The sequence below is a fragment of the Mauremys mutica genome, chromosome 22 (genome assembly GCF_020497125.1).
Source record: "Mauremys mutica isolate MM-2020 ecotype Southern chromosome 22, ASM2049712v1, whole genome shotgun sequence".
Lineage (NCBI taxonomy): Eukaryota > Metazoa > Chordata > Testudines > Geoemydidae > Mauremys > Mauremys mutica.
The window spans coordinates 533,119-544,052 of record NC_059093.1 but is presented as its reverse complement, the minus strand read 5'-3'; the positions used below and the strand labels follow the sequence as shown (position 1 = coordinate 544,052).

Genomic DNA, 10,934 nt, shown 5'->3' with positions numbered 1-10,934 from the left:
AGAGCCGCGGACTGGACGGGACTCCGCTTCAACGCCAAGAAGTGCGCGTCCCTCCACTTTGACGGGAACAAGAGGGACTCGGTGCTGACGACAGAGTTCCTTATCCAGGGCGAGTCCGTTGTCCCCCTGGCGGAGGGGCAGGCGTACCAGCACCTTGGCACGCCGACGGGCTTCCGCGTCCGGCAGACCCCCGAGGACACCATCCGGGAGATCCTGCAGGACGCCGCCAAGATCGACGCATCCCTGCTGGCGCCGTGGCAGAAAATCAATGCCCTCAACACCTTCCTGATCCCCCGCATCGCCTTCGTCCTGAGAGGATCCGCCGTAGCAAAGGTGCCCCTCAACAAAGCGGACAACAACATCCGGCAGCTGGTGAAGAAGTGGCTGTCCCTACCCCAGAGATCCAGTTACGAGCTCGTATACACTGCTCACCGCCACGGCGGTGCCAACGTCCCCCGCATGGGAGACCTGTGTGACATCGCGGTAATCACGCATGCCTTCCGCCTCCTGACGTGCCCGGACGCCGTGGTAAAGAACATCACGACGGCCGCCCTGCACGCCGCCACCGCGAAGCGAATCGGCGGAGCTCCCTGTGACCAAGATGTGGCCACCTTCCTGAGCGGCTCCCTGGATGGTGAGTTCGCCTGGGGCAGAGGCGACATCGCCTCGCTGTGGACCCGCGCCCGCAACGCCACACGCCGACTGGGAAAGTGACTGGGCTGCCGCTGGGTGTGGAGCGAGGAACGGCGGGAGCTTGGAGTCCTGGTGCCACATATCGGGACGGAGGGTAACACCATCGTCGGCCCCGGAGCCAGAGGCGTGCTGGAAAGGTCGCTGAAGGCCGCCGTCCGCGCGCTCTACCTGGACACACTGAAGAAAAAGCCGGACCAGGGCAAGGCTTTCGAGGTCACCAGCAAGTGGGACTCCAGCAACCACTTCCTCCCCTCAGGCAGGTTCATCCGTTTCGCTGACTGGCGGTTCATACACCGCGCCCGGCTGAACTGTGTCCCCCTCAACGGAGCCATCCGCCACGGGAACCCGGACAAACGCTGCCGGAAGTGTGGGTACGCCATGGAGACCTTGCCCCACGTCCTGTGCAGCTGCAGGCCCCACGGCAGAGCCTGGCAGCTGCACCACAACGCCTTCCAGGACCGCCTGGTGAAGGCCATCGCCCCGCACCTGGGAGAGATCGCTGTCAATCGCGCCATCCCCGGCACCGACAGCCTGTTGCGCCCGGACATCGTCATCACGGATGAGGACCGGAAAAAGATCATCCTCGTCGACGTGACGATCCCATTCGAGAATAGGACCACGGCCTTCCGCCAAGCCTGAGCCCGCAAACTCGAAAACTACGCTCCCCTGGCTGACACCCTGCGAGCAAAGGGCTACGAGGTCCACACCGACGCTCTGATCGTTGGGGCCTTGGGCGCCTGGGACCCCCTTAATGAACGCGTGCTGCGGACCTGTGGGGTGGGCTGTCGCTATGCGCGGCTCATGAGATGCCTAATGATCTCGGACGCTATTCGGTGGTCCAGAGACATTTACACAGAGCACGTCACCGGCCACCGTCAATACCAAGAGTGAACCGGCGTGACTTCACGCACCCATAAGGCTGAAGTGACCTGTGTAAACTTCCCCTGTTGGACTTCATCCCCTGAGCCCTGAACCAACCAAACTGAACTCTGCCCTGTGAGGGTCATCCTGTCATCATTACCCAGTCCGCTCATTTATTCATGCCCATGACTATCCATAACCTGTTTGTATGAGTGATGTACCCTCACTGCTTGCTGGTTGTACCTTGAACTCACCCACCGTATACCCCGCATTGGGGACATGACAGACTGTGTATATGTATATGCCGTCCAATACCAAAACGCTAACACCCCCCTACAACCTGTATGTTACCCCCAATGACACAATAACTGACGCTTCAAACAGTTTGTATCGTTTATTTTTAAATATTCTCTAATAAACTTTAAATACTGTATGGCAAAAAATAATTCCCTGCAGCGTACCCCCCCCACCATTTACATTCATGCTTATGGGGAAATTGAACTTGCTTAACATCGTTTAACTTAGTCGCATTTTTCAAGAACATAATGAGAATGTTAAGTGAGGAGTTACTGTACCTAGTTCTTACTTGAACCCCATTATAGTCTTGGCTTTCACAGCATTCTCTGGCCAGGAGCTCCAAAGGCTGAGTGTGCGTTGTGTGCTTTTTAATTGTATCTATAAAGATGTAATGGGAGATGGGGGGAGAAGAAGAACCTACACAACACTGCCGATTCCGATGATAACTTCTGTTTTTTCCTCATGTGTTGTGCTTAGTACCACGGAGAAAGAAGTGAAGGGTAAGAGCCCACCCCAATTGTGAGATGGAAGGCGCCCAAGAGCCGTGAGACAGTGAGCGTTGTGGATTCCAGGCTATGCAGATGCCATGAAGCTGGGAGTGGAGCAGATGTCACCATCAGTGAGATAAGTGTCTGGTTTGGTGAGGACTCTGGTAACGGCCCACCTGCCTCTAGGCCCGGACTTGTCGTTAGCTGGGGCTGAGTTTGTAGGAAAAGGTTCTTGAATAGCTGTAGTTACGAGGGAGACAAGGTCCCCATTTTCAGGGGCTGGTCATTTCTCTGTCCACAAGCAGTGTGTTCTCTGCAGCAGAAGGTTGGATCCAGGGGGATGACATCTGGTGAGTTTCTTGACTTCTTCTCACGTTTTTCTCTCTCTCTCTCCTCTAATGTGTTGGCCAACACACTCTCTGTCTGTCTGTGTCTCTCTCTCTCTCTGTCCTTTCCTCTCCTTGTCCTGTCTCCTTTCGTAGGACATGGGCAGGTGTGGTAGCTGTGCGTCCCCACAGGCTAGGTCTTGGGAGCGATGAACAAGTAGGAGGGGACCGAAATGATGCAGGGCAGTGGGTGCTAGAGTGGAGTGGTGACTGTGGGTGTTGACTGAGTCTCTGCTCTAGTGGGGCTGATGTGGATGGCATGGGACAGGGAGGTAGGGATGAGGGCAAGATTTCATGCACCAGTTGAATTTTGTGTAGTGATGGCTTTTTCTTGGGTTACGTACTGCGTTTGCAGAGGAATCATCCAGGAGCGGCAGCCGGAGGAAAAATTGGCAGAAGTGGACCTGAGCTGCCTGGAAATCCTCTTAAGTGGAGATCAACAGTCCTCAGCTTTCTGCCTCGTGCATAACTGCCTGTGAGTAAGAGGTCAGGGCTTGGAATTCCTCATCTGTACTCACTGCAATTTTCTTCCTCATTGTCTATGGGGCTCTGTGTGATTAAGGCTTGAAGGGACCAGAGTCTCTAGATCTCTCCTGGCGTCTGCAGTCTGGGACTGTGGTGGGCCCGCTGTGCAGCCCTGACTCTCGCCCCCCTTAGCTTGTTGCTTCCAGCAAGCAGAGGCAATGAGAAGCAATAAGTTACAAGCCAAAAACATGCTTTTCCCCACAGGTGTGGTGTGTGTGACCAGAGTGTGCTGTGCAGAGTGACTGTTTTAAGGTCTCATTCCAAGGGTTGCTTTCTACTTGTAGTCCTAAAGGTGTGATGGGATGAGGGTTCAGGGCAGAGCCTCACTGTGTGGGAGAGGCGAAAAGTAGAGCCTCCCCAACATTGCCCACTGAGATGGTAACTTGTTTTTTCCCCTTGTCATGGGTTTAGTACCAAGGGAAAAGAAGTCACGTGTCAGAGTCTACTGCCTTCATGTCATGGAAAGTGAGCGAGAGCAATGGGACTTCAAGAACTACTGATGCCAAGGAAAAGCCGTCCTACTGGGAGTGGAACAGTCGCCACTCTCAATGAGAACTGTCTGTTTTGGTGATTGCTCTGCTCACGGCCCACCTTGCTCCTGGTAGGGATGCTCCATTTGCTGGGGCTGTGTTTGTAAGAAAGTGTTTTTCACTAGCTGTGTTTGAGGGAGACAAGGTCCCCATTTTCAGGGGCTGCTCAGTTCTCTGGCCAGTAGCGGTATGTCCTCTGCATCAGAAGGTGAGATCCAGAGGGATGACTCCAGGTGGCGAGTTGCTTGCCTTCCTCCCATGTTTCTCTCTCTGTCTGTCTCTTCTCTAGTATGTTGGCCAACACTCTCTTTCTGTCTCTGTCTCTGTTCTTGCCTCTCCTTATCCCGTCTCCCTTCATAGCACATGGACAGGCGTGCTAGGTGTGCATCCCCACAGGTTAGGTCTCGGGAGCTATGAACAAGTAGGAGGGGATGAAAATCATGCAGGGCAGTGGGCGCTAGAGTGGCACGGTGTCTGTGGATGTTGACTCAGTCTGTTCATCGAGTCGGGCGGATGTGGATGGGATGGGAGAGGGAGGCAGGGATGAGGGCAAGATTAAATGCACCAGTAGAGCTCTGTGTAGTGATGTTACTTGCTTGACTTTATTAGTTTGAAGAGGAATCATCCAGGAGCCCTTGATGGGCGAGAATATGCAGAAGTGGACCTGAGCAGCCTGGACATCCTTCTAAGGAGACATGAATAGTGGTCATCTTTCTGCCTTCTGCATAACTGGCTGTGAGTAAATAGTCAGTGCTTTCAATTCCTCGTCTGTACTCGCTGTAGTATCCTTCACAGACCGTGTGCTTCGTCTTTGGGTACGGGGCTCTGTGGGATTCATGCTGGGGAGGGGCCAGAGTGACTATGTCGGGCGCAAGGGCTGCTTTTTGGTTGTAATGCTAAAGGTGTAATGTGAGATGGGTTGAGGGCAGAGCCGTGGGATACAGGATTTGTGAAATGAAGAGACTGCGACATTGTAGAGGGAAGCAGCAAAGAATCCTGTGGCACCTTATAGACTAACAGACGTTTTGCAGCATGAGCTTTCGTGGGTGAATACCCACTTCTTCAGATGCAAGTATTCACCCAGGAAAGCTCATGCTGCAAAACGTCTGTTAGTCTATAAGGTGCCACAGGATTCTTTGCTGCTTCTACAGAACCAGACTAACACGGCTACCCCTCTGATAATTGTAGAGGGAGGTGCTAATTTTTTTTCATCTCCCCCTCCTCCCACCCCGCTGGGTGTCACATCAGAGTCTCCTGCACTCATGCAATGGAAATCAAGTGAGAGCAAGAGGGCCTCGATAATTATTAATGCCACGAAAAAGCTGTCCCACTGGGAACAGAATAGCCGCCACTCTCAATGAGGATAAGTGTCTGTTTTGGTGATTTCTCTGCTCACAGTCCACTTTGCTCTTGGTAGAGATGTCCTGTTAGCTGGGGCTGTGTTTGTAAGAAAATGTTTTTGTCTAGCTGTGGTTATGAGGGAGACCAGGTCAGGGGCAGCTCTAGCCATTTCGCCGCTCCAAGCACGGCGGCACGTCGTGGGGGGCGCTGTGCCGGTCGCCGGTCTTGCGGCTCCGGTGGACCTCCCACAGGCATGCTTGCGGATGTTCCACCGAAGCCGCGGGACCAGCGGACCCTCCGCAGGGACGCCTGCGGAAGGTCCACCGGAGCCGCCTGCTGCCCTCCCGGTGACTGGCAGAGCGCTCCCTGCGGCATGCCGCCTCAAGCACGCGCTTGGCATGCTGAGGCCTGGAGTTGCCCCTGGACCAGGTCCCTATTTTCAGGGGGTGCTCAGTTCTCTGGCCAGGAGCGGTGTATCATCTGCAGCAGAAGGTTAGATCCAGGAGGATGACTCTAGGTGGCGAATTGCTTGCCTTCCTCCCGTGTTTCTCTCTCTCTCTGTCTTTCTCCCCCCTCTAGTATGTTGGCCAACACACACACTCTCTCTCTCTCTCTCTCTCTCTCTCTCTCTCTCTCTCTCTCTCTCTCTCTCTCTCTCTGTCCTTGCCTTTCCTTGTGCTATCTCCCATCATAGCACACGGGCACGCGTACTAGGTGTGCACCCCACAGGCTGTGTTTCAGGAGCAATGAAGTAGGAGGAGACAAAAATCATGTGGGGCAGTGGGCGCTAAAGTGGAGTAGTTACTGATGGTGTTCACTTGGTATCTGTTCATTGAGTGTTGCCGATGTAGATGGGATGGAAGAGGAAGACAGGGATGAGGGCAGGATTTCAAGCACCAGTAGAGCTTTGTGTAGTGATGGCTCATGCTTGGCTTTTGCAGCTGCGCTTGCAGAGGAATTGTCCAGGAGTCCCAGATGGAGCAGAAACTGGAGGAGGTGGATCTGAGCAGCTTGGACATCCTTCTAAGGAGACATTTAGAATGCAGAAAGCTGAGGACTGTTCATAACTGGCTGTGAGTAAGAGGTCAGTGTTTTCAATTTCTTATCTGTACTCACTGTAGTTTCCTTCTCAGGCCGTGTGCTTCCTCATTGGTGTCATGGAGTTTGGTGGAGACAAGGCCCTGCACCCCCGGCTTCCTGCCATTCACGAAGACTCTCAGCCAGCCAGTAAAACAGAAGGCTTATTTAGATGACAGGAACGCAGTCCAAGACAGGTCTTGCATGTACAGATAACAGGACCCCCTCAGTTAGGTCCATCTTGGGGGACAGGCCCAGGAGGCCAGAGCCCTGTCTGGGCTCCCCTCCATTTTCCCAGCCAGCTCCAATTGGAGACTCTCCAGCCCCTCCTCTCTGGCCTTTCTCCCTTTCCCGGGCCAGGAGGTCACCGGATCTCTCTGTTCTCTGAAACCTTCAGTTGGCCCCTTTGCAGAGGAGGGGCCCAGGCCGTTAGTTGCCAGGAGAGAGTGCCGGCCATTCTCTATGCAGACAGTATCACAGGGGCCCTCTAAGCTTTGCAAAAATCATACACCCTGATCCCCCACACCTAGATATTTAAGAAAGGCGTAGGGGAAATTGAGGCACCCACACAGTATTCAGAGAAAACATTCAGAATGTTCCCACTTGGTCACAGTTGGGTTTAGGCTCTTTGGGATCAAGGCTGGGGAAGGGACAGGAGTCTACTGAGCAAAGTGACTATTTTGGGTGCAGTTACAATGGGTCCCTTCTAGTTGTGGGTGTAAAGTAGTTGAGGGCGGAGCCATGGGACACAGGAGCTGTGAAATGAAGACACTACTCGACATTGCAGACAGAGCTGCTAATTTACTTTGTTCTTCTCCTCTGTGCTGGGTTTAGTGCTGAGGAAAAAAGTCACATGTTAGATTCTACTGCCCTCATGCGATGGAAAGTGAGAGAGAGGGATGAGACTGCGAGCAGTGTTCATGCCAGGCAAGAGTGATTCATCTAGGAGCTGAGCAGACCCCACTGTCACTGAGAAGTGTCTGTTTTGCTGAGGGTTCTGTTCATGGCCCAGCTGACTCCTGGTATAGACACCCAGTTCGCTAGGGCTGGGTTTGTAGGGAAAGGTTCCTGACTAGTGGTTATGAGGGAGACCAGGTCCCCATTTTCAGAGGCTGCTCAGTTCTCTGGCTAGGATCGGTGTGTCCTCCGCAGAAGAAGGTTAGATCCATGAGGATGACTCCAGGGGGTGAGTTGCTTGCCTTCCTCTTGTGTTTCTCTTTCTCTTCTCTACTCTACTGTGTTGGCCAACACACATCCTCTCTCGCTCTCTCTCCTCGTGCTGTCTCCCTTTATAGAACATGGGCAGGAGTGCTAGATGTGTCTCCCCACAGCCTAGGTCTCAGGAGCTATGAAGAAGTAGGAGGGGATGAAAATCATGCAGCGTAGTGAGCGGTAGAGTGGAGCGGTGACTGCGGATGTTGATTGTCGCTGTTTGAGTGGGGATGATGTGGAAGGGATGGAAGAGGGAAGCAGGGATGCAGGCAAGATTTCAAGCACCATTAGAGCTTTGTGTTGTGATGGCTCATGCTTGGCTTTTGTAGGTGCACTTGCACAGGAATTGTTCTTCAGGAGCCCCAGCCCCGGGAGAAACTGGCAGAAGTGGACGTGAGCAGCCTGGACATTCTTCTAAAGAGACATGAACAGTCTATCCTGCATAACTACACTTCACGACTTTTAGGGGCACGGCTAAAGCCCAAGATTAATGCAGGGTAGAGGCTGAGTACAGACGGCTGCGTCCCTTTAGGTGGGTTTGGTTTTCCTCCTTGTTGTGGGTGCAGGAGGAGAATATCCCTATCTTCTAAGCTGCTGATCTTCCAGGACAGAGAGGAGCGGGTTCTTCTGAGCAGTGGCCTGCAACCAGGAAGGTGAGTACAGATGCTGAGTTGGTCCTTCTTCCTGTCTGTCTCTCTCTAAGCTCTAATATGTTGGCCAGTATGCGCTCGCTCTCTCTCCCTCTCCCTCTCCCTCTCTCTCTCCCTCCCCCCCCTCCCCTTGTAGTCAAGTACCAGAGGGGTAGCCGTGTTAGTCTGGATCTGTAAAAACAGCAAAGAGTCCTGTGGCACCTTATAGACTAACAGACGTTTTGGAGCATGAGCTTTCGTGGGTGAATACCCACTTCGTCGGATGCCTCTGACGAAGTGGGTATTCACCCACGAAAGCTCATGCTCTAAAACGTCTCGCCTTGTACTGTCTTCTTGCATAGAACATGGGCAGTGGTGCATGCTCACAGGCTTGGTCTGGAGAGCCTGCATCGCACTGAGGCATTGGGAGGGAGAAGAGACGCATGATGGGTACTAGATTCTCCATTGGTAGTGGCCGGGGTGACTGTGGGAGTTGACTCTGACTCTGTTCATCAAGTGGGGCTGATGTAGAGTGGATGGGAGAGGGAGGGCGGCATCTCAGACACCAATAGAACTTTGCGCAGTGATGGCTCCTGCTTGGGTTACATGCTGTGTTTGCAGAGGGATCGTCCAGGAGCCCAGACAGCGGAGAAACTGGAAGAAGTGAACCTGAGCAGCCTGGACATCCTTGTAAGCAGAGAGGAAGAGTCCTCAGCTTTCTGCCTTCTCCATGACTGGCTGTGAGTGAACAATTACGGCCTCTATTCCTCATCCGTACCACTCTAGTTTTCCTCGGAAGCCATGAACCTCCTCGTTGGCCATGGGGCTCTGTGGGATTAAGACCAGGGGAAGGGACAATAGTCTCCTCTTCACAGTGACTCTCTTGGATGCAGGTGCAAGGTGCTGCTTAACATACAAACGTAAAAATAACAATACTGGGTCAGATGAAAGGTCCATGTAGTCCAGTATCCTCCCTTGGGACAGTGGCTTCGGTCAGAGGGAATGAACAGAACAGGGAATCACCGAGTGATCCATCTCCTGTTGCCCATTCCCAGCTTCTGGCAAACAGAGGCTATGGACGCCATCCCTGCCCATCCTTACTAATAGCTGTTGATGGACCTCTCCTCCATGAATTTACATAGTTCTTTTTTGAACCCCATTAAGCTTAAGCTTGACAGCATTCTCTGGCGAGGAGTTACACAGTTTGTGTGTGCATTGTGTTCTTTTTAATTGTATCTATAAAGGTATAATGGGAGATGAGAGAAGAAGAACCTACACAACATTGCAGATTCCGATGATAACTTTTGTTTTTCTCTCTTGTGCTTAGTACCACAGACAAAGAAGTCAAGGGTAAGAGCCCACCCCCGTTTTGAGATGTAAAGTGCACAAGAGCCGTGAGACAGTGAGCGTTGTTGATGCCAGGCTATGCAGATGCCATCGAGCTGGGAGTGGAGCAGACGTCACCATCAGTGAGATAAGTGTCTGGTTCGGTGAAGACTTTGCTAACGGCCCACCTGCCTCCAGGCTGGGACTTGTCGTTAGCTGGGGCTTGGTTTGTAAGAAAAGGTTCCTGAGTAGCTGTGGTTAGGAAGGAGACAAGGTCCCCATTTCAGGGGCTGCTCATTTCTCTGTCCATAAATGGTGTGTCCTCTCTAGCAGTCAGGGCTGGCTCCAGGCACTAGCTTATCAAGCAGGTGCTTGGGGCGGCAACTCCTGAGCAGGGCGGCACTTAGAGGTATTCGGCGGCAATTCGGTGAAGAGTCCCTCACTAGGAGCGAAGGACCTCCCGCTGAATTGCCACAGATCGCGATCGTGGCTTTTTTTGTTTTTTGTTTTTTTTGGCTGCTTGTGGCGACAAAACCCCTGGAGCCAGCCCTGCTAGCAGTAGGTTCAATCCAAGGGGATGACTCCAGTTTCTTGCCTTCCTCCTGTTTTTTTTTTTTTCTCTCTCTTCTAATGTGTTGGCCAACACTCTCTCCCTGTGTCTATCTTTCTCTGTCCTTTCCTCTCCTTGTGCTGTTTCCCTTCATAGGACATGGGCAGTGGTGCTAGCTGTGCATCCCCACAGGCTAGGTCTCGGGAGTATGAAGAAGTAGGAGGGGATGAAAAATCATGCTGGACAGTGGGTGTGAGAATGGAGCGGTGACTCAGTGTTTACTCGGTCTGTATTCATTGAGTGGATTTCACGCACCAATAGAGCTGTATGTAGTGATGTCTCATGCTTGGCTTTTGCAGCTGTGCTTCTAGAGGAATCATGGAGGAGCAGCAGCCGAAGGAGAAGGTGGCAGACGTGGACCTGAGCAGCTTGGGCATTCTTCTAAGCAGAGCTTAACAGTCCTCAGCTTTCTGCCTTGCACATAACTGGCTGTGACTAAGCGATACTGTATTCAAAGCACTGAACTCCTCACTTAAAGTCGCCCCGGTTAACGTTGTTACATTGCTGATCAGTTAGGGAGCATGCTTGTGTAACATTGCGCAATGCTCCCTTATAACGTTGCTTGGCAGCTGCCTGGTTTATCCAGTCCTTGCAGGAAGAGCAGCCGGTTTCAGCTCGCTGGTGGGGGCTTGGAACCAGGGTGGACCGGCAGCCCCCCATCAGCTCCCCGCCCCACTAAGTTCCCTGTGCGGCAGCCACCCAGCAGGCTATCAATTGCTGGCAGTTCAGCTGTCCCTTCCCCCCACTGCCATGTGCTGCTCCTGCCCTCTGCCTTGGAGCTGCTCCCCGGAGCCTCCTGCTTGCTGTGCAGGGGAGAGGGGAAAGGGGGGCTAATGTCAGGGTGTCCGCCTCCCCCTACTCCTACCCCCCACTTACCCCTTGTCCATCTAGAGCAGGGTGGGGACAGGACAGGGCTCAGGGTGGAGAGAGTCTGCTGCCTGCAGCTGCTGTCTCAACTT

At 53.1% G+C, this 10,934-nt stretch overlaps 2 long non-coding RNA genes across 2 annotated transcripts; both read left to right on the top strand.

The window, feature by feature from the left end:
- The first annotated feature begins 3,016 nt into the window (after positions 1–3,016).
- Positions 3,017–4,449, top strand: LOC123354717. The gene is made up of 3 exons (XR_006574843.1): positions 3,017–3,200; positions 3,662–3,851; positions 4,390–4,449. It is a non-coding gene; the product is annotated as an uncharacterized LOC123354717 (long non-coding RNA).
- Positions 4,450–4,455: 6 nt separating this feature from the next.
- LOC123354715 lies at positions 4,456–10,554 on the top strand. Its single transcript, XR_006574841.1, has 5 exons — positions 4,456–4,515; positions 6,063–6,205; positions 7,740–8,063; positions 8,661–8,779; positions 9,367–10,554. It is a non-coding gene; the product is annotated as an uncharacterized LOC123354715 (long non-coding RNA).
- The last annotated feature ends 380 nt before the right edge of the window (positions 10,555–10,934 follow it).